This window comes from Lissotriton vulgaris, chromosome 5 (genome assembly GCF_964263255.1).
Source record: "Lissotriton vulgaris chromosome 5, aLisVul1.2, whole genome shotgun sequence".
Lineage (NCBI taxonomy): Eukaryota > Metazoa > Chordata > Amphibia > Caudata > Salamandridae > Lissotriton > Lissotriton vulgaris.
This window is the reverse complement of record NC_141693.1, coordinates 1185468867-1185492541: the sequence shown is the minus strand read 5'-3', so window position 1 is coordinate 1185492541 and position 23675 is coordinate 1185468867.

Genomic DNA, 23675 nt, shown 5'->3' with positions numbered 1-23675 from the left:
GCTTGTTTCCTTTCCAGTATAAGAATTGGCTTGGTAGTTTGGTCTGCCCTGTTCCCATGATGCACTGGGCCAGGGACAGACTAATTTGCATGTAGCCAGGTTCTGAGCTGGGATGGTGCAGTGAGCTAAAAAACGGTGATGGATCAAGCCCTGATCTGTTGACTGGGTAGGAGTATTCTGCTTAATTCAGAAACTCTGTCCATCACCACCCCCTTTTCTGAAATGTTTTGTCCACCATAAGCGTGGAAGGGTATACTCAGACATGAGTCCCTTGCTCACTGCACCATCAGGATTCAAGCAAGCCGGGCCGAAGATGGCTCTAATGCCAGAAACCGGTCCCCGGAAGCTTGTTTCCTTTCCAGTATAAGAATTGGCTTGGTAGTTTGGTCTGCCCTGTTCCCATGATGCACTGGGCCAGGGACAGACTAATTTGCATGTAGCCAGGTTCTGAGCTGGGATGGTGCAGTGAGCTGAAAAACGGTGATGGATCATGCCCTGATCTGTTGACTGGGTAGGAGTATTCTGCTTAATTCAGAAACTCTGCCCATCACCACCCCCTTTTCTGAATCGTTTTGTCCACCATAAGCGTGGAAGGGTATACTCAGACATGAGTCCCTTGCTCACTGCACCATCAGGATTCAAGCAAGCCAGGCCGAAGACGGCTGTAATGCCAGAAACCGGTCCCCGGTAGCTTGTTTCCTTTCCAGTATAAGAATTGGCTTGGTAGTTTGGTCTGCCCTGTTCCCATGATGCACTGGGCCAGGGACAGACTAATTTGCATGTAGCCAGGTTCTGAGCTGGGATGGTGCAGTGAGCTAAAAAACGGTGATGGATCAAGCCCTGATCTGTTGACTGGGTAGGAGTATTCTGCTTAATTCAGAAACTCTTTTTTCACCACCCCCTTTTCTGAATCGTTTTGTCCACCATAAGCGTGGAAGGGTATACTCAGACATGAGTCCCTTGCTCACGGCACCATCAGGATTCAAGCAAGCCGGACCGAAGACGACTGTAATACCAGAAACCGGTCTCCGGAAGCTTGTTTCCTTTCCAGTATAAGAATTGGCTAGGTAGTTTGGTCTGCCCTGTTCCCATGATGCACTGGGCCAGGGACAGACTAAATTGCATGTAGCCAGGTTCTGAGCTGGGATTGTGCAGTGAGCTAAAAAACGGTGATGGATCAAGCCCTGATCTGTTGACTGGGTAGGAGTATTCTGCTTAATTCAGAAACTCTGTCCATCACCACCCCCTTTTCTGAATCGTTTTGTCCACCATAAGCGTGGAAGGGTATACTCAGACATGAGTCCCTTGCTCACTGCACCATCAGGATTCAAGCAAGCCGGGCCAAAGACGGCTGTAATGCCAGAAACCGGTCCCCGGAAGCTTGTTTCCTTTCCAGTATAAGAATTGGCTTGGTAGTTTGGTCTGCCCTGTTCCCATGATGCACTGGGCCAGGGACAGACTAATTTGCATGTAGCCAGGTTTGAGCTGGGATGGTGCAGTAAGCTAAAAAACGGCGATGGATCATGCCCTGATCTGTTGACTGGGTAGGAGTGTTCTCCTTAATTCAGAAACTCTGTCCATCACCACCCCCTTTTCTGAATCGTTTTGTCCACCATAAGCGTGGAAGGGTATACTCAGACATGAGTCCCTTGCTCACTGCACCATCAGGATTCAAGCAAGCCGGGCCGAAGACGCCTGTAATGCCAGAAACCGGTCCCCGGAAGCTTTTTTCCTTTCCAGTATAAGAATTGGCTTGGTAGTTTGGTCTGCCCTGTTCCCATGATGCACTGGGCAAGGGACAGACTTATTTGCATGTAGCCAGGTTCTGAGCTGGGATGGTGCAGTGAGCTAAAAAACGGTGATGGATCAAGCCCTGATCTGTTGACTGGGTAGGAGTATTCTGCTTAATTCAGAAACTCTGTCCATCACCACCCCCTTTTCTGAATAGGATACAATTTATGGCACTGTTCTCTACTGTGCTATCTATCTTACTGTATCTAATGCTACGCTCAGGCCGCACAATGATTCATTTCCTTTTTTTTTCATATGCTGCTACTGCCAATGTGTACCACTACTACTACCAGCACAACTATGATATTTCATCCGTCCAGGTTTCAAGTCAACACCCAAACTTAATCACCATTTGCCATGCAGCCAGCCCTGTGCCTAGCCCTATTCTCTAACAGGAATCACAGGTAAGATAAGCATTGTGGGGAGGTAGAATAATGGGCTAGGACACGGAGGAGAGGAGAGACTGACAGTAGTACTAGTAAAGTTCTAGTAGGGCAATTGAATTCACTAACTCTGTTAGTGGCACTTTTGTACATTTTTGGACGTTTAGATAATTCATGCTGGTAAGTTTGAAGAAACCAAACGTACAATAACCCCCACCCACCACCACACAAAATAATATGAACGTGTATACTATGTTTAAGTATAAAATGAATATATTTCCACTAACAAAAATAAACTAACCCAACTCACCCCCCTCCCTAACCCCAACCAATGTCCAAATGTCCTTCTTCAATGCCCAATTCCCACCCCCCAACAGTCTTTAAAAAAGGGGCAAGGGACAGTCACCTCTTCCGGCGGTATCCTGAGAACAGGTGGTCCCGCAGCTCTTTGCAGAGGTCCCGGAGCTGGCGCTGTTGCTTCTCTGCCAAGCACAGAGTTAGGAAAGGTCTATAGCAAAGTGACAGACATTGATTAGATAATACAATTTATGGTTTTTTGTAAATAAAAACCTAGAATGAAACAGTATATTAAGTCCACTTGTGTACAGAAACCAATGAGCAAAATAATTTCTGATATTGCTTTATTGTTTATTGTTGTTGACTATTTTTCTTTTGTTTTCTACTGTTTTTTTAAATATATATAGTTTTTATAAGTGATTATGTGTATAAATTTTATATAGTCTTGAATTAAAAAATACAAAAGAGAAAATACAAAATCAATAGACATGAAACATATATACAGTGATGAAGGCAAAGCGGTAGACACCACTACGCGCGTTTCGGCTCTTGAGCCTTCTTCAGGTGACCGTCTATTGTTAGAGTTTCAAAGAGTCCAGGACTCACAGTTAGGTGTGGCGTGGATATAAAAGGTCAGTCGGTAAAGGCAGCTTCTTAAGATCTTGAGATGTGGAACGATGTAGTCCTATAGCTTGTCATATGATGTTATGACATCAGAGAAAAGGAGGTGGTAGAACAGTATAGTGGAGGTAGCTTAGATTCAGATCGTTATTTGTGTTGACATTTGTAGAACCTCCACGAGGATAACTTCCAGTGAGTAGATGGTAAGATGAGAGCAATAGTGAAGGAAACGAGTATTTATCTCCACAAGTTGATAAAATATCCGGAGGCGAGCAATAATGATGTATAATTGTTAGCACGAATATTTTGTATCCACCTAAAGATAAAGTAGAAAAGATGTCCCTGGAGCGGAAAATACTATGGAGGATGATCTGGTCATAGCATCGCCCAAGAGGTTTGATGAAAATAGTGACGCTCCTGGTAGAAAAAGGACTGGTAGCAGTACTCGACCGCCAAAAGACCACACACCGGTATGCTAGAATGCAAGCAGCCAAGCACTCCAGGTAGTCGACTCTCTTTCAGAGGCAGTGCAGATGTGCCATCCAGGCTCTAGGGGGGGCAGCTGTTCTTTTTGCTGCTGTGCGGCGGCGGCGAGAGGCTATCGGGCCATGGCGCCGTTTCGCTGGAGGCTGCTGGCTGGTGGCCCCGGAGGCACTGGAGGAGGATACAGTAGTTGCTGCCTCCTCCTCCTCCTGCTTCCAAGCCCACAGCCACCGATATTTGGCGCAAATGGCCTCCAGCTTACGGGCCCTGGCCCGGACAGCAATCTCCTTCCGGGTGAGTTTTTTTGTTGCGGAGCATCTATATGAAGAAAGAAAGAAAAATACTGTAGCCAATAGTCTTTAACATTAAGTCAAAATAATTCAACAGAAAGTTGTCTCACAGTATCACTGGCAACTTGCGAGCATAGTATAACATTTTGGCATGTATCTTTCCACCGTCTTTGTAGGCCTGTGACATTAGTGGGAGTTTTAGGAATTCTACTAGCAGCACTATGGACTCACTACTACATAGTCAGAGAGTCAGAGACTACACCAGTCTTCTTTTTTTCTCTTGTTTTGCAACAGAAATTACTTGTACGTGAACTTGTGGTAGCCGGCATAATGCCAGCTCACTCAGCTTGCACCCAAGAAAAACAGACACAAGCCATGATGACGCAGAATCGCATTACTTTAAGCAGTACATGCAGGTAGGGAAAGGAAGCTCTTACGTTTCTATAAGGGTGGCACTGGCCATACTCGGTTACATCAAGGGCTTCTGCTCAATGTAATTTATATTTCACACTGCCCCCGGGCCTTGACTACTACAAATGGAAAATGAAGATTATTAATTTCTGATCATATATCCTGCCGATCACATGATCTTTGCTTATATGATGGATGACTTTAGGTGCTTTGTTTTGATAGATTGAGTGAACAACTGCAATAGTCCACTCATGACACAGCTGAAAGAACATTATTAACATAGGAAGTGAGTGTGGTACCCATAATTGCCGGAGGAAGGGACTTGACTTGATATAATGTCAACTATACAATACATACACAATATATGCTGTGCTTGCAAAGTAAACTACTGTACTGTTAGTCAAGGGAGTATTTCTGAACAATCACAATTTCTAGTATTTGGATTTCCTCAGCTTTGCTACTCTGGCACGGACATGCTGTTTAAAGTAAGTAACACTGTTCATCCACTAAGCGTCTGCTCTACTACATACACCTCTGCTATCTATGTGGAAGAAGAAGATGCCATCCATGCTTCCAAAGTAAACGTCTATTATTCTTCTTAATGTCTCAACTGTACCAAGTTTACTTTTTCTCAAAAACCAACTAACAACCTTTTCATTTTTTTTGATAAACCACCGTCTTGCATTCGAGTTTCACCCAAATGATATATTGCAATGCACACCACACATGCATTTTCTGATTCACCCACACAAGCAGTCATCGTTTCTTTCTCCTACAAACATTCTTGCTTCAAGCAGCCATGCATCTGATTCCTTCCTATCAGCCACCTCTGCCTGCATTCAAAAACAGGTATCATTCTTTACAGTCATAAATATTACGACTCGCTCATCCTTCCTTTCACCCTTCTTTCTCTTTTCGTTCTTCACATCCCTCAAGTTCATCTAATATGACTTGGCTTCGCGATAAAAGTTTCCCAGCTGAGTTGAAGCCAATTAGAGGGGGCCATTGCTTACCCGAGAAATACCGCCGCTAATGCTATTACTAAGTCAAGGTTGACTGTCTTCTCCGTGATTGGAAAAAATGTAGTTCTAAATTAGTAACTGTTCTTAACAGTACAGTGTACTTGTACTAGTGTACTGTCTACTGTACAGTACATTATACACTCCTTTGCGAGCCTACTCAAAAATGTCAATAAGTAAGGAGTATAATAACTTACCTCCGTCCGGCGCCGCTGAGCCATTGCCCACAGCTCCTCCTAGTGGCACTTGTGGCACTGCCGCATCACCCCCTGGAGTGGACTCCTCCACACTGATGGCCCCGGCACTGGTGGTGTTAGGTGCCGCATCCGATGTTGTGACATCTAGAAAAAACATGTCATATTTTCAGATGCCATACACCACCCCCTATTTCGTCTCGTAATGGAAGAAAATGTTAATCCAACATAACCAATTTTTAATTATTGGGAATGAAAAAAAAAAGGTTTTGGGGAGGGTGTTAACCTTTTATATGGTTAGCCGTTAAATGCTACACTTTTTAGGACAACTGATGAATGCTTGCTTTTTAACGTGCACCATTTTTCTAATTACAGAAAGAAGATTCCATTGCCCTTCTGCCAACAGGAGAATTCACCACCTACTCCTCATCACCAGCAGCACTTTAAGTAATTTAAAGAAGGTGGGGGCTCCCGCACAGTTATTCTAATAATTTGATGTGTTAAGTTGAAGTATATTGATTCAAGGGAATGTTGTTTAAACTTTAATGTCATCTATCACCAGTGCTCGCTCAGAATACTTCGCTATTAAAAATAAAGAAATAGTTTTTTTATTTCTTATTTGAAAATAAAACTTTAAAACTAACAAACACTTTGTGGTTTTTGTTCACAAGTGAGTGAGCGGAAGGGTTTGAACTACTGTACTTTGCAGGCATGTTTCCGTGACTCTGATAGGTCGGGACTCGGCGGTAGTCTTCTTTCTTCTGGGTCGTAATCATTGGTCAGACACACTAAATAGTCGGTCAGGGAAGTGGGGGTTCAACTTCTGTTCTGACTGAGGTATGTGGAAAGTCGAACTGCACCTATCATCAACAATGTCCTATTTCTCTTGTCCATACTTCTGTATGTGCACAATAGTGCCTGAAACACTAGCGGTATGGTATGTGCTCCTATCAAATCAAAAAAGCCAACTACTAGCTTATTCTTGGTGGACACATTGACATTTTGTTGTTGGAAATTGTCAAATCACTTACATTAAGAAGACCAGAATAAACAGCAAGGGCAACCCAGAGGAATGCACTCAGTGCCTAGAGCTATTGCTGGATCAGAGTTTTGTTTAACACCGTTTGCCGACTGGGCAAGCTTATCTACCTACACAGACCGACTCATAATAATAGTACATAGTAGTAGCACAGAGAGTGATGGTAGAGGCAGGATAAGAATGTAGAAACAGTCTAGAAGAAGATCAAACACTATTTTGTAAAAAATGGAATTAGGAAACAGTTTGTTATGAATAGGAGCTGTAAAAGTTAGGGAAGTATAAGTTTTAATATAACAATAGAACAACTTACTGGGGCCAGCAGAAGAGCCGGCAGAGGACCGATCCTGCTACCCACCTTGTTCCGCCAGAGTCTCTGCTGTGGTAGTCTCCTTGCCCCTGGGAGGTGCTGATGATCATGAAAAAAACACAACATGGATGATTGTTTTTTTGAAATATTTGATTTCTTTGACCGCAATCTAAAATTATCTTGGGGAAACAAATTACCAACAATTGCACTACATGTATTGACCTATCTGATCTGGTCAACTAGGAGGATAGTACAGTATTGCTGGATTTGCAGAACGTCTACTAGGAAAGTTATGTAAATCATTAACTACACCAACAACAAAAAGGTTCTACTACGACTGCCAGCACTCAGCAGCACGCGACGTGACAGACACAGTCTGTCATCATGACTGCAGACCACTAAAAAAAGTCCTACTACTAAATAACAAGTCATAAATAATATACTCAACCTATTAATCCACCACTATCTCTTCTTAGTGGCAGCAGGAGTACAAAGGAAGGACTAGACTTGAGTCTCTAGTCTCTCTAGAATTATGCAGTTCCCATCTCAAATGAGCACAAAGTTGCAAACAAGTAAGCATAGAAGCAACGCCACTGAGCAGGCGAACACCTGCAATCACAGAAGCTATTTAAACATTAATTTACCTGCAATGTAATCGAATCGGCAGCATTTTTGCACTTCGGGAAAAACATATATTAGCAATATAACACAGAGCAGAAGAAAACAAAGTAGTTATTAAATAGCAACTCACCAAGGCCAGGGATCTCCACACCTAGCAGGTGGAGCAGGTCCTGCTCCCGGTCTAGGAGGTCCGACCACCGCTGCAACGCTTGCTGGTAGGTGCGCCGGACCGCCGACTTCCTACGCATGGCCCGCCACACCTTCTCCCACAGCTGGCGACGCTCCCGGAGGCCATACCCTGAAGCGAGCCTGCCCCCTGCTGCCACGGTCTTCGTGAGGTGGTGCTGCACATAGAATACGAGTGCGGCCACCTCCACCGCAGTAAAGACTTCCCTGGCCTGTACATTCTCTGCCCTCAAGCGCCCGCAAGGGAGCCGGCTACAGGGTGCGGGACCCTTCCCCTTTGACTTGCCGGCTCCCTTTGCCATGGTCCTGGGCGAAAGAAGAAAAGAATAGGGGGAAAAAAAAATAATAGAGAGAGCTAAACAAAAAAGGTAGTTATTAAAGTAACAAAATGTTGAAAAAAACACAAAATATAGATGTAGAAAAATAGAGAGATAGATAATGAGCAAAAAAGTTTTTAAAAAAGTGCAAAGAAACAAAGGATTGCAAAGATTGAAGGAGGATAGAAAAAGCATGCCCAGAACCATAGTAATGAATGAAAAACAAGATGGCCGCATCCATAGAGGACCGCGTGGGCAAGTTCGCGCGATATTTCCCCCGTGAGCACGCAAAAACACCCGGGACCACGTAATCGCACCTCGCGACAACGCAAGCATGCAACTAGCGCCCGGAAACGGACATACGCAACGCGGACAAGATGGCCGTGCCCATGTACGACCGCATGGGTACCTTCACGGTCGATGCGCTGCAAGAGTCCAGCGAACACGCAAAGCGGCCCACGAACACACAAAAAAAATCCGCAATTTCGCACGAATTCATGGATTATGCGGACTGCAAATTTTTTCACGCAAATTCACGTACCGCGAATTCGCGCATTTTGCCCATACTTACTATGTTCCCCTCACTGTCCCCCTGCTGTCTCTGCCTGGTATTTCCTTCTGTTCCCCTCGCTGCCCCCATGTCTCTAGCCGATTTTCCCTTCTGTTCCCCTCGCTGCCCTCGTGCCTCTCTGCCCGTTCTGCCCTCTGTTCCACTCATTTTTTCCTTGTTTTTTGTGCCTTTCTGCCCTCTGTTCCACTTGTTTTTTCCTCATTTATTGTGCCTTTCTGCCCTCTGATTCCACTCATTTTCCCTAGTTTTTTGTGCCTTTCTGCCCTTTGTTACACTTGTTTTTCCCTAGTTTTTTGTGCCTTTCTGCCCTCTGTTCCACTCATTTTTCCCTCGTTTTTTGTGCCTTTCTGCCCTCTGTTCCTCTAATTTTTCCCTCCTTTTTTGTGCCCTACTGTCCTCTGTTCCACTCGTTTTTTGGTGCCCTTCTGCCCTCTGTGCCACTTGTTTTTCCCTAATTTTTTGTGCCTTTCTGCCCTCTGTTCCACTTGTTTTTCCCTAGTTTTTTGTGCCTTTCTGCCCTCTGTTCAACTCGTTCTTCCCTAGTTTTTGTGCCTTTCTGCCCTCTGTTCCACTTGTTTTTCCCTCGTTTTTTGTGCCTTTCTGCCCTCTGTTCCACTCATTTTTCCCTCGTTTTTTGTGCCCTTCTGCAGTCCGTTTCACTTGTTTTCTTGTGCCCTTCTGCCCTCTGTACCTCTTGATTTTCCCTTGTTTCTGTGGCCCTTTTGCCTTCTGTTCCACTAGTTCTTTGGGCCCTTTTGCCTTCTGTGCCACTCGTTTTACCCTCGAATTCTGTGCCCCTTTTCCTTCTGTTACCTTTGTTGTCTCTCACCGCCCTCGCCGCTGCGTCCCCTGTGGCCCGCCCCCTCACTGCCCACTGCCCATTCGCTGCCCCCGCCTTTCGCCTTCCAGCTGCTCCTCCCTCCCACATCCCCATATATGCCAGCCGCTGCGCGGCCACGCCACAGGCGCACAGAAGGTGTGCCTAAGGTGAGCCCGTTTGCGCCCATCTGCGCCTGAACCACGCCCAGCACTAGAACCCCTGGCCCCTGCACCCACCACGATGACTGCCGCCAATACGACACCAGCACTCTGCATGCTCTCACCTCCGGACAGAGCCACACCGGCTTCAAGGACGCCCCTAAACGCACACACGGCCCCTTCACCTGCCGGAACTGCAGCTACACCAGCCTCAGAGCCGACAAACCACCCGCCAAGAAACACCCCAACCACCTCCGATGCATACTAATAAACACCCGCTCCACACGCAAGCATGCCGTCGAGCTCTGGGACCTGCTCGACACAACATTCCCCGACGTCGCCTTCCTGACATAGACCTAGTTTAACGACTCCTCTGCACCCGACATCGCCATAGCCATCCCAGACCACCCGCAGAGACCGCATCAACGGAGTCGGAGGAGGAATCACCATCGTCCACAAGTACAGCATCAGGGTCTCGATTAGCACCGCCGAACACATGCATTTCCAGATCCACACAGACCCTAATTCCAACCTCAGAGGCACCCTCGTATACCGACCCCCGGACCCCGCCCCCAGTTCAGCAACTCCACAACCGACTTGATCAGCACCGACTACATCCTCCTCGGAGACCTGAACTTTTACCTTGAGAATATCAACAACAACAAGTCTACAACCCTGATCGATAACCTTTGCCAACCTCGGACTGACGAAACTCGTCACAACGCCCACCCACTCCGCCGGCCTCACGCTCAACAAAGTCTTCTCCTCAAGCCCGTACGTCTCCATCAGCCACACCACCGAACTACTCTGGATCGACCACAGCTGCATCCACTTCGCCTTCCAGAAACCCACACCACCGCACCCAACAGATCCCCCGTCGCTGCTGAAGCAAAATCACCGAAGACCATGTACACGCAAACCTTGCTCTCAGCCCACCCACCGAACCCTCCAAAATTGACGATGCTCCCCACAGCCTCAGACGCTGGATCGAGGACTGCGCCAACACCATTGCCCCTCTGAAGAAACCCCCCCACAGAGACACTAGCAAGAGGGCCAGCTGGTTCACCCCAGAACTCCGAGCCTCCAAGCAAGCCTGCAAGAAACTAGAGAAGAAATGGCACGGTGAACAAACTCCGGACAGCCTCGACAACAACGCACACAATAGCAAGGAGCTTTTCAACATCGTGAAGGAACTCTCCCACGCCAACGACATCCCGCCCTCGCAAGCCCTGTGCGACTCCCTCGCCACCTTCTTCCACAGCAAGATAGCAGACATGTATGACAGCTTCAACACCACAACAGACAGCCACAACAGACAGCAACACAACAGACCCTCCATACACCATCGAACACAACCCCCTGCTAGCCTGTGCCAGCATCAGCATCAATGACATCATCAAGACCATGCGCTCAATCCACTCTGGCTCCCCTTCCCGCACCAAGACTTCAACAGAGCAAGCAGCACCATCGCACCCCACCTGTGCAAAGTCATCAATGTCTCCCTCAAGACCGCGACCTTCCCAGATATCTGGATGCCGAGATCAATGCCCTACTCAAAAAACCTAAGGCAGACCCAAGAGACCTCAAGCACTTCCGGCCCATCTCTCTGCTCCCCTTCCCGGCCAAGGTCATCGAGAAAACCGTCAACAGACAGCTAACCCGATACCTCGAAGAAAACAGAATCCTTGACCCTTCCCATTCAGGGTTCTGCAGCAACCACAGCACCAAGACTTCCCTCATCACACCCACCGACGACATCAGGACCCTGCTGGACAACAGCAAGACCGCAGCACTCATCCTCCTAGACCTCTCTGCCGCCTTCAACACTTGCTGCCACCGCACACTACGCCTCCACACCGCAGGGATCTGAGACAAGGCTCTGGATTGGACCACCTCTATCCTCTCCCACAGAACTCAGAGCGTCCGCCTCCCCCCATTCCGTCCAAAGCCTCCGAGATCATCTGCGGCGTACCCCAGGGATCCTCCCTCAGCCCAATGCTGTTCAACATTTACATGGCCCTGCTCGCACACGTAGCCCAACAGCACAACCTCAACATAACTCCTACACCGACGACACTCAGTTGATCCTCTCCCTCACCCAGGACCCCATCACAGCCAAATCCAATCTCCACAAAGGAATGAAGGCCGTCGCCGACTGGATGAAGACCAGTAGTCTGAAGCTGAAGTCGGACAAGACGGAGGTCCTCATCCTCGGCTTCAACCCTTCAGCCTGGGATGACTCATGGTGGCCGACGGCACTGGGGGAAGCCCCGACACGCACGCAACCTGGGAATCATCCTCGACTCAAAGCTCTCAATGACCAAGCAAGTCAACGCCGTCTCCTCCTCCTGCTTCAACACCCTCCTCATGCTCCACAAGATCTACAGATGGATCCCGACAGATACAAGAAAGACAGTCACCCAGGCCCTCGTCAGCAGCAGACTCAACTACAGAAATGCCCTCTACGCGGGAGCCTCGACCAAGCTCATCAAACGACTACAAAGCATCCAAAACGCCTTGGCACGACTGACCCTTGATGTACCACGCCACGGCCACATCACCCCAACCTGAGAAACCTGCACTGGCTCCCCTTCAACAAGAGGATATCCTTCAAGCTCCTCACCCACGCACACAAGGCACTCTACAAGACTGGCCCAGCCTACCTCAACAGACGGCTCTCCTTCTACATCCTCAACCGCCAGCTATGCTCCGCCAACCTCTCATTCACCACTGTCCCACACATCCAAAGAACAACCACCGTGGGAGATCCTTCTCCCACCTCGCCGCCAAGACATGGAATACCCTCCCACTGAGCCTACGACAGACACAAGACCTGCTGACCTTCAGGAGGATTTACTCTGCACCAAGGTTAGTGACAACCATCCGTGCATGCCGCTCACTCGTATACGACTCGTTTGGCATGCTAGTCACGTTCAAATTTAGTCCACCCCTGTCATTCAGGTTTATTATGCTCGCATTATATTGGCTGTTCCACCACTGTTTTTGAGACTGTCACCGTTCTTTCAGCCACTAATTTTGCAGTTGTCACACGGATGTCCACAACTTTCAATGTTTCACCATACCTTGGAGCGTACACACCTCCAATGGTTCTGCTACTCCACCCCTCCATTGTTTGAGGGTGATGACTGGGTGGGAGTCCTACAAGGTCCATGAGAAAAAGCCCTACTAGCTTGTTTCCACCTCATACTGTTACGCATGCTACACAGATTCTATTATTCCAGGTCCCTGTTACATTGTCTAGGCTATGATACGGCCCTCTGTGCCAGGGATTGTGGCATGGTGGGCAACTTTTTCGACAGCATCTGGGGACTCCCTGAGATTCAACAATATTGGAGGGGGATGATCCAGATTGTGGCCAAAGTTACGGGTCTCACAGTCCCCTATGAGGCCAGATGGCTGCTTGCTGCTGTGCATAAAGGGGGAGGGAATTTGGCCCTGGTACTCAAAGCACTGGCTAATGTTAGAGGCAGGGGTAGCAAAACATAATGTCGCAAAGATATGGGGAGCGAGTGGACCCTCAAGTCTCTAAGACTAGGAAAGTAATTTAGACTGATGTCAACAAACAGAGCAGGATATTTACCAAGGTCAGGGCTGTCTTAGGGAATATGAGAACGTCTAGGTGAAATGGGGCTTATATAGGGAAACATGAAGGTCTGGTAAGGGAATCTTCTTTTGTGGTTCGAACAATGATTGAAGTCATTGATGTTTATCTGCACTTACATGTATACCCATATGATCTCTCTGCCCTTTGTCAATACCTGAAACTATTATGACGAATGCATTCTTTGATGTGTACTGAGAGACCGTTTAATAAAAAGACTTTTAAAAAAAAGCATTGCCCACTTTTGATGACGCTCAACTTGCAGCAACTTGATCAAGAACCACCTGCCTTTGCACCTTTATTCCTTGAGCACAAGTGATGAACACAACCCTGACTGCAAGTATAAGGGTGCTACAAAGACTTAGAGCGGGATAAGTGGTGGACAGAAAGAGGGCAGACAGTAAACGTTATCCTGTGGGAATACCCAGAAGGTCAGTAAGTTCGGAGGGGGGGGGGCAGACTTTATATTGGGGTATGGAGGGCAGATGGTCAGTGTATGGGTAAATTAGCAATATTATTTATGAGTAATGAGGAAGGGCACAACTTGTATGTGATGTTTTCAGCAGAAGCATTGCGCGAAGAGATCAGAAAGAGGGTCTCTGAAGAAAGATTAGCAGAGGGCCCCGCTATTGACATCTGATGCAAGGTTAGGTCGAAGGCCTCTATGCCATTTGGATCTTATTGTATTAGAGGGGTAACCCTAGGTCTAGTCTTCAATAGCGCACTCAACACAAACACAAAATGAATCAGTATAACCAATCATGGATGACTCATTCCTGCCTGTGGGCAAGAGCAAGTCATCTATGGTTCGGTGTTATGGCTCATGGTGAGGCTTTTATCTGCTGGTAACGTCCACAGCACCAGGCTAGGATGCTATTTTCTATTAGCTCCTTGTTCATTCTTTCTCTTCCCAGTTTTTACTGCATCAGGGTGAGTCCTCATTTGTGTGACAGACAATACTATTGCCCCAAACCCACCATGTTAATTTGTAGACATCCGTGCTTCCAAAAAATCATCATAGTCCACTTTAGGTTTGGGCACAGTCAGATCTAGCTGTCTCTCAAGACCTCATGTCAGTTCACAACATGCAATGCACAACATACAGAAAAAAGTTTCAGGTCAGTCCCCTTCTGCCGTTGGCTTGTTTGGGCGAGCCAGCTTTAGTCATTGGCCTAAATGGTCTGTCTATCATGTTTTGAATCAGCCCGCTACATTCCACGGATGCTCACATCAATTTTAAATTTGTGACATATATAAAATTTGTTTTAAGTGCAAAACTTCAATAAAAGTCATTAGGCCATTCAGCCCAGAAGCTCATCAGGAGAGAAGGGCTGCAGCAGTGTGTTCCCCACCTCCTTCATACCTTCACACCATCATGAGCTTCTGGCTGCTAGTGCTGGCCTTCAACATTTTGACTACCTTTAAAACAAGGCTGCCAAACATGCCCACTTTGCGAGCCCAGCAACGCACATGATTGGTGGTCACAATGGAATCTCATGGCCCAAAATTAAGTTGCAGGACATCTGCCTCCGCCAGCCTCTGAACCACACAAAATCTGCCACTTGGGGTCCCTGATCAGGCAGAAGACATTCCCTTGATGTGATATGTGTTCGTAGACATCCCTTCCTTTGCTCAGGCAACTACTACAAAGCAACCGTTGGTAGGAAGCACCTTTTCCTGATGATCGATGCTTTGGTATTCAAGGAGAAACCTTCTCTTTCCTCAAAGAGGCACAGTGATGTCCTGGGGCTGCAATACTGAAGGACCCAGGGACACGCAAGAACGGACTGCACTGGGCTCAGCCCCTGCACCACCAGAACCCCACAGAGCTTGCTCCTCCCCCCTGGATAATGGGCATGACCTGAAGCAAGCTCTGAAACAAATCGTTATGCCACAGGTGCCACATTTTCCTATGGTCTGAAATGTTAAGTGAGAACATAGGTTAACTTCTGCCTACTCAGTTAGGTATTATAGAGCTCGGGACTTTGAGCTGCACCAAAGTACTTGAGGTATGAGTGCTGCTATAATAATTGTTCTTTATTTTTTGCTCATTCACTGCTGCGGTTACATGAAATTTGCAGTTGCAGATTACGCAAGCAGAGGTGATGAGGGGTGCTGTAGGTGCTAATTGTGCTATGACGCACAATTTGCCATCTTGTTCGCTAGGCCAGAACCCTGACTACAGATTGATGCAAATTGTTCACTTATTCATGCCACTGTATCGGTTACTAAGAGCACTTCATGCTAACGAGTGGCTGCTTCACAGCATCTTCAGTGCTACTGATGATTTAGTTTCAAACACTAGGCTTGACAGAAGGTTAAGAGCCCGGTTCCATCAAATGACACCAATCGACTTGCGTTCTTGTTACTGGCAGGATTTTTGCACCTGGGAGGTGTTCCTGCAGCAGCTGAGATCCCGCTGCTCTGCTCCTCGGACACGAAGCGGAGACGCTGCAGCCGGAGCTCGCCGTGAAGTTGGGGAGTTCGTTTCCCGGCTAAAAGCACTGTCTGGGGATCAACCGTAAGAGTTGGGGGCCAGGTGCCGGAGGTGGATGCGGCTTGGTGTCAGAGCTGAGGGGAGGAGAGTCGAGCTGGGCCGAGCTGCGTTGGAACAGCAGCTCTGGTGACCTGCTCATGGCTCGTGGCTCTCTTTGTTGCTCCTCGTTGCTCCCCGACCCCCCTCCCCCCTGCGCTGGTACCTCGATCCATTTCCATCCGAGTGAACGGCGCTGCCGGAGGAGGAGCATTTGCTCAGCTGGAGCTGCAAAGGAACAGCCAGTACAGCAGCCTCTACAGGGAATCACCATCGGTGCGTGAATCCCAGCGGGAAGCCTCCCACCCACAGAGAGGATTGTAGGTGAACCGAGAGCGGGTAGGCTCCTTAGCCTATGCAGGGCTCGGCATCGATACTGGCAAGCGCCTGCTCTTTCAGCAACAAACATCCCGCCAGCCAGACCCTAGCCCTTTGCCAGCATAAGCCGCCTTAGCAGAAGGTGGCAATTGTGGTGAGACGTGCAAAGGGTGAAAAGTGATCTACTATTGGAGCAGCACAGAGCCACGGTGAGCACAGCGGTCAGAGGAGTTGGCAGCAGAGGAGCATGGCAGCCGGTAGCAGAGAAGCCACAAGAGAAGGGGGGACAAAAGTCGGCGTTCATAGGGTTTCTGCTGTTTCCCGCTGCACCCTGCCGATCCCTTCCTTTCTTCAGCAGCACCGGAACCAAAGCCCAGCTGGAGAGCCGTGAAGCGTGAAGCGGTCCAGTTCCCAGCTCCCTCGCTCCAAGGTCTCAGCACTCCAGACTGAAGGATTGAGCACAGGCGCATAGGAGCTTCACCCCCGCGGTGTTTCGGCGGCTCGACCTGGAGGTAAGAGGCAGGGGGAGGAGGGGACGATGCAAGCGCAGCCGCTGTTAGAGGCGGTAGCTAAGTAAGAGCCCGGGGAGTTGATCGAGGGAGGCTGTCTTACTAGGTCTTTCAGCCTGCGGTCCCCCTGTGTGCTCCGCTTGTCGCCCCTCACCCCGCACGGACTAAAACGGATTAAGCCTGCACCTCACTTCATAATCAAAACAGCCCAGCTAACAAACTAACAATACAAATGCCAAGGGCAAGGGCGGGTACAAATTGAATCTCGTGGGGGACAGCAGGCGCTTATCAACCGATTGGTTTTGTCATCCGCTCGCCCTCACCACCACCTACCACCACAGCCACAGTTACAAAACCCCCAAATCAGCAATCCAGCAATCCAGCTTGTAAACCAACTTGCAAAACCAACCATCAAAAAAAGTTAAGAGATAAAAGAAGGATAGTTCCGACCCATCGACAGCACAACGACGGAACCCTCAGCCCACGTTCCCCCTCAAACAAAAGGAACAATCACACCGCTCACACTTGGAGTATCCTGATCATGAGATCCGGGAAGATACGAGGCGAGGAAACCCCAGCTGAAAAACCACAGGCAAAGACAAAAAAGGCCAAGGGGGACCCTCCAGGCACTATCAACGAGGCAGAGGACGGCTCCGCCACAGGTGGGGGCAAGAGCCCCAAGAAGCAGGTCCCGGTGGGACAAGGCATCAGTTCAGTAAACCTCGCAAAATCCCCTCCCGGCTCGATACTCCAACATGATAAATCCGGATTGCAGAGCCCCGATGCGGGAGCCAAGGGGCTCCACAAGGTCAGCACAGCCTGTAGTCCCCTGGCCAGAGATAATGAATTATCGGAACACAATGCTAAGCCATCACTGAACCATAAAGTTCAAGCGGCGCACTCCAAATCAAGCAAACGGGCACTGATTACAGACTTTCTTAAAGTCTGTCAAAGACTCTCTACTGGGAATGGATCAGAACTTCGCCCATTTGATGCTAGCTCTAATTTCAACAGTACTTAGCGCAAAGCACTCAAGGAGGGCACAAACAAAGGCATCATATTGCCAGCACCACCATCACTTCACATAAGGTGTTATAGCGAACCTCGCAATGCCTCTAATACCAAAACAAGAAGGATCTCTTGGAGTGGGGAATCTGGCCCTCCCGGTGCGTGTGACCAAATTACCCGACAACTAGCCAATGGCTCAGACCAAACCAGGGGGTACCCAATTCCCAAGTCCCAACAAATAGCTCACATATCACCGGCTCGTGCCTTAGTCCATTGGACCCCGGACGCAAGCTATGACTCGGTCTTTTTAGAGCAAAGCCCACAATCCATCCAGAAAACAACCCCGACAATAACCGAGGAATGTCCCTCACAAACACAAACAGTAAACTGCATTCAAAACCCGCTGTCACCAGTAAATTCTCCCAGTAAATTGAGTTGCCAGCCCATATCGGAACTTGATAAAAAGCATCACCCCCCATCTGTCGGACTAGCAATGGAAGAAACCGATGCCATCGAACACAGTGAGTCATCGAACCCACAGGAAGAAAACGTAACCGCAAGTGAGAGCATAGAAATGGAACGGAGTATGCGCCAGTTCGCAGCTCAATATGACCAAACGCCTGGTAAGGAGGAAAGCAATGTCAAAAGGTCATCGCTAAGGAGTGCGCAACCGTGCGAGCATCGCAATCAACTAAATCCTCCTGAGCATCCTTTCACCTCACCCAAGCTTACCCATACACATGGGGAAAAACTAGTGAGCACCCAAACAGCCTCCATCTGGCCGCAACTATTAAAGACCATGGAAACCATAGGCGTCGCAATGTCCTACCATGCGGACAAATTGGACACGCAAGTCGACCTGCTTAACCTTCTGGCCCTTCACGTTCAGGGCATTGAATCAAACTTAAAAGATTTAAACAATATGATCACGAAGGTGCAACTCAACAAGGCCTGCACCTTCTATACTTACCACTGTTCAGATATAATAGACAAACTGGCCACAGTACCAAGCCTGATGACGCAGATATTGGGGCCTGTCACGGAACCCATAATGGACTCACCTAAGGCAACAACTACAACTATAAGACCCTCAACAAGTCAACAGCCCGCCAAAGAGGGTCCCGGTAGGCCGCTTGAGGTTTGCAGCGGCGAAGCAAGCTTGAAAACCCAAGACCAATCAGATTCCTCCATCTCTATTGATATCACGACGCCAGCAAGAGCACACGTACATACTCTAGCTGACCACGGAGAGGAAGCAGATTCAACTCAGGCGTCCGTACAAATTGCGGAACACAGTCCCAATCTTACTGTTCAGGTACATGCGCTTACTAAAAGGGAAAGGAAGCGCCAAAGGAAAGCTAGAAAAGCAAAAGCACACAGGTGAGGCGCATCATCAAAGCCCCCCAAAAAAACCAACAATGACCTTAGCAACTGCGAAGATAAAGAGAAGTCAGAGGGTGTCCCACCTCAAATTAGAACAACTTCAGAGCAAGGGTCAACCTTAAAAGGCTTACCCCTTGACAAGGCAATAACCACCCCAAATAGAGCCATAAATGGCACAAATTCAACCCAGAACGCAATAAAGGCGTTTAGCATCTTCAACCCACCCAGAGAAAAGCCAAACCGCAAGTCACCAATTGACGAGCAAGTCATAATCACAAACATCAAGCGAAGAAAAAGTTCAAAGGATACCATCTTATCCATTCAAGTATCAGAAAACAAAAGACAAGTTGGCATAGATAAACCCGCAAAGATCAAGGAACTAAATTCACGAGACCTGCTGGAGGGAAAAACACAAGTTCCACCAGCCCTAGACCTCAACGAACAAGCAACCACAAGCAGTGCACAGCCAGCTAACCAGTACACCTCAGAGCCAAAGATGAACCTGGAAGGAAAGTCTACCCCAATCATCAAAGAAATCAGATGACCAATAATTCAAAACCGGCATATTTTAAGAAATAAAATTGAGCTAATTCCGAAATACTGTTCAAGAGGGACCCATGATATCTTGAACAGAGGGGCAATCCTAAGACTCCTAGAGGAATTACCAGGCCTGAGTCATTTAAAATCATGCGACCTGGAATCAGTAGAGTTCAAACCAAACCCTTTCCAACCAGGCTCCGATTCCACGATAACAACCTGGACTGATCACATCGTCACAGAACAAATCCTGACCTACTGGTAGGATTTTGCCTCATGGGGTATTGATCTAAAAAAAGTGGAGCCAGCTCGATATCCCAGTCCGTTGCGGAAACAAAATCCAAAACGAGGCCCCCTAAAAAACGCTAAAGGACCAGAGTTAAGAGGCAGCATAGAAGAAGAAGGCCACCAACTCAGGCAAATCACAATCACGATTGCCCGTCAGGTGAATGACCTGCCCGAAAGTCACCAACATGCCCCTCTGGCATCAATACATAGGAACACAGACTGAACCAACAGTAGAGCAATGGTTGGGAAAGAGCAGGGCAGCACGTTCTGTTCATGGAAAGTCTATGGTCTAAAAGCGAAGCTGGAAGAAGAAGACTTTATAGAGTTTATCACGCAATTTAAAATACTAATGCTCCAGGAAACACGCCTCTTGTGGGAAAAAAACCTGGCTGTTTAACATCTAAAGACCTGAATCAATCAAATCACTGGATCATTAGCACCGGGAAACCCTTTGTTGGGTAGCTGTTGCGCTATACAAATGAACTAAATAAATAAATAAATAAATAAATACAAAGAATTCTTTACACCAGCACAAAAGGAGGCCCGCTCCGGCAGGGCAAAAGGAGGCCTATCCATTTTCATATCGACGGACCTTCTATGGCAACTTAGTCACATCGACCTAGAGTCTACATGGATGCAATGCGTTAAAATAGAAATTTCCCCAAATATGGGCCTCTTGATCGTGAACCTCTATATGCACCCGGGTGGAAACCATAAGGGGAAGAGGATAAAACAACTAGTTACTGCAATCAAGGCGTTAAAGTCTACCTATCCAAGCGAAAACATGCTTATAACAGGAGATTTTTATATGAATCTAATTCATCGTCAGGAGGGAAGCCTCCCCACTCACATTGTCCTCCGGCAGGGCAACCTTTGTAGACAAAGTGTAATAGGAAGGAAATGTGCCATGGAGTTGGAAGCCCTCCAAATGTACACCTTAAACGGAAGGGATAATCTGGACTCACCAGCTGCCCTAACAAGGGTTTCCAAAAATTCAGGATCAACCATAGACTATACTCTGGCGGACCCCGACCTATTGCTTTACATCAGAGACTTCCGCATCCAGGAACGTGGGGAAAGTGATCATTTCCCACAGACCTTCACCTTGACAATTGAAGTAAAAAAGTCTGAGCAAGCGCTGCCTCTATCCTTGAACACACAAATCTTCAATTTACAATGGCTAAACTGGAATGAAGAAAACCTCGACAATCTAATGGCGTCATGCCATGCATTGCTTTCACTATCTGACATATCAAAGGACATAATAAAGACCTGGGAGTCCTTTGTAGCAGACTTAAACAAGAATTTCCAATCCAACCACAGAGGACAGAAAGCCATAAGAAACAGAGGAGGGAATTGGTACACCCCAAAGCTGCGACAACTAAAAAGGCAAATGAATGCATTTCTCAGGGCTGAATGAAAAAAGGATCCTCACTTTTCACAACAAACTCTGAAAACAATTGCAGCCTTAAAAAAAGAGCTAAAAAGAGAGACCAATCTGGCCAAGAGAATGCATAGGGAAAAACTAGCGTGTACTATACTCCATGCCAGTAAGATACAGAACTCAAAAGAATTTTGGGCAACAATAAACTTCATGCTCAACGGTAAACATCAGCAGTTCAACTCCGACATGACTGACCAGCTTTGGTGTAGCCACATCGATTTATTATACAATTTCACACTTGATACCCCACTTGACAATAAAGTTGTGCTTCTCCCGGAGTGTGCCCTGTCAAGCCTGAGAACAACGACAGACCCGAAGCCCGCTGACCCCAAAGCTACTTGCGAACCGCCAATAACAAAGAACATAGGTGACACTGACCTGATGACACTAACGCAGGTCTTTAACACCATAACATCATTGAGAGCAGATGGAGCTCCTGGCCCAAATGGTCTCCCCAATGCCCTATTCAGGAAAGACCCCATGTCCTGGGCCAGTCAATTACTCCCTTTACTTTATCACAGTGTAAAGACCGGGAACATTCCCGAATCGTGGAGGGACAGCATTTTACACCCAATATATAAATCTGGGTCTCTCTCTGACCCCAACAACTACAGGCTAATAGCCTTAATAGATGTGGAGGCAAAGATCTATGTGTCAAACTTACTGGTAGAACTGGAGGCTTGGGTAAGCAGCATAGGGCTAATCCCCCTGACTCAAACAGGCTTTCGCCCAGGAATGGGCACCCTCACCAACTTATCTGCAATAACCCTACTAGCAAAAAGGGCAATCGACAATTCTAACTCGCTGTATACTTGTTTTTTGGACTTAAAAGCGGCCTTTGATAAAGTGCCAAGATCCAAACTCTGGGCCAAAATGAAAGCCTGGGGCGCGCCGCCAAAGCTAATAGGAGCAATCATAGAGCTGTATTCAAAGACCTGGGTCCAAGTGAAAAAAGGAGCTGGCCGATGCCTGACAAAGAAATTCTGCACACTCAACGGCTTAAAACAAGGCTGCGTATTGGCCCCCTGCCTTTTCAACATTTACACCGCGGACCTAGAAAGCGATCTACGCTCTATTCAGGGAGATCCACCAAAATTGGGTAACTTACCCATAATGAGTCTACAATACGCAGACGACATTGTGCTTTTGTCACAAACTCCTCTCGGCCTACAACGTATGATCTCTAAGCTTGTGTCATACCTCTCGAATGCACAACTGACAATAAACCTTAAAAAAACAAATGTTTTATGATTCTCTGGCTCTCGCAAGAAAAGAAAAAAATGTGTCTGGAAGATAAACTCCAGCATATTAACTCAGGTAGACCAATACAAATACCTGGGCATCTCACTGGATCATCAATTAAAATATAAACAGCACTTGGAACAGGGGAAATCAAAAGTCAAACAGCTCCAATTCGCCTTTAAAACAGTCCAAAAACATCTATGCGGAAATTCCACTGCCCACATTTTAAAGATCGTAGCCGCCAAATTCTTGCCATCCCTCACATATGGTTCTGAGATGATGGCAACCCGGGACTCCACAGCGCTAAACCTCGCCCAATCTCGCCTCTTTAAAAACCTTTTTTCAATCCTGCGCTATATTTTGCAATCTCAAATACGTTTGGAATACGGTCTCACAAATCAACTCCCGGCAAGACAAGGAGCCCTCGTCAAATACTACTGGCGAATGAGGGATGCAGAAGATCACTCCCTGGCTCATCTGTGCTGGCTGGAAGTAGAAAAACAGGCAGGACTTCCCGAGTCTATATATAAGTCCCTCAGGCAAGCGCTTCAATTATTAGCACTGGAAGAATCTTGGCTTGCACCCATGACTTACACTGCTTTCAAACTGCGAACTAACAACGCAATCAAACAAGCATCACTATTAATGGACAAAGCTGCAGTGGCAGGCAAAAGCCACGCCTGGATTGTTCTGCCATCATACATCCACATGAAGCCCCATCCATATTTGCAAGACTGCTTCAGGGACCATTACAAAAGGAAATTAAGCTTGTTAAGGTTGGGCTGCTTTGTGAGTAAAGATCTCACTCCCAAATGGCTACAGTCCTGGTCAACTTCCGACTGCCGCCTTTGTAACAACGGCGCAGAGTCATTACTGCATCTAATATGTATATGCCCTGCACTTCAGAAACTAAGGAAAGTGCTTCTGCTACTACTCTTAAGAGTCGCCCTGGTGAGAATCTGCAGGGCGGCTTTATCATATGCCTCAGTGGGACTTGGATAAAACTATCTTGCAACACTATAAAATTTCTGGAGCATGCTGCTCAAGAGCTGGGAAACAAGGCAGCAACCAAAGAGAACTCAGGATAACAGGCTTGGACACAGCCGGCCATAGACTCACTTTTATTTTACCAACGGACTCTCTTGATCCATCATATAGCACTTCATTTCATGTCATAAAAGTGTACCCTGATCCAACCCACTTTGCTTCCCCAAGTTTTACTTTCCCCCTTACACCACTTTTTGAAAAGTCTGTGTAATTTCATGTTACAAAAGTGTCCCCTG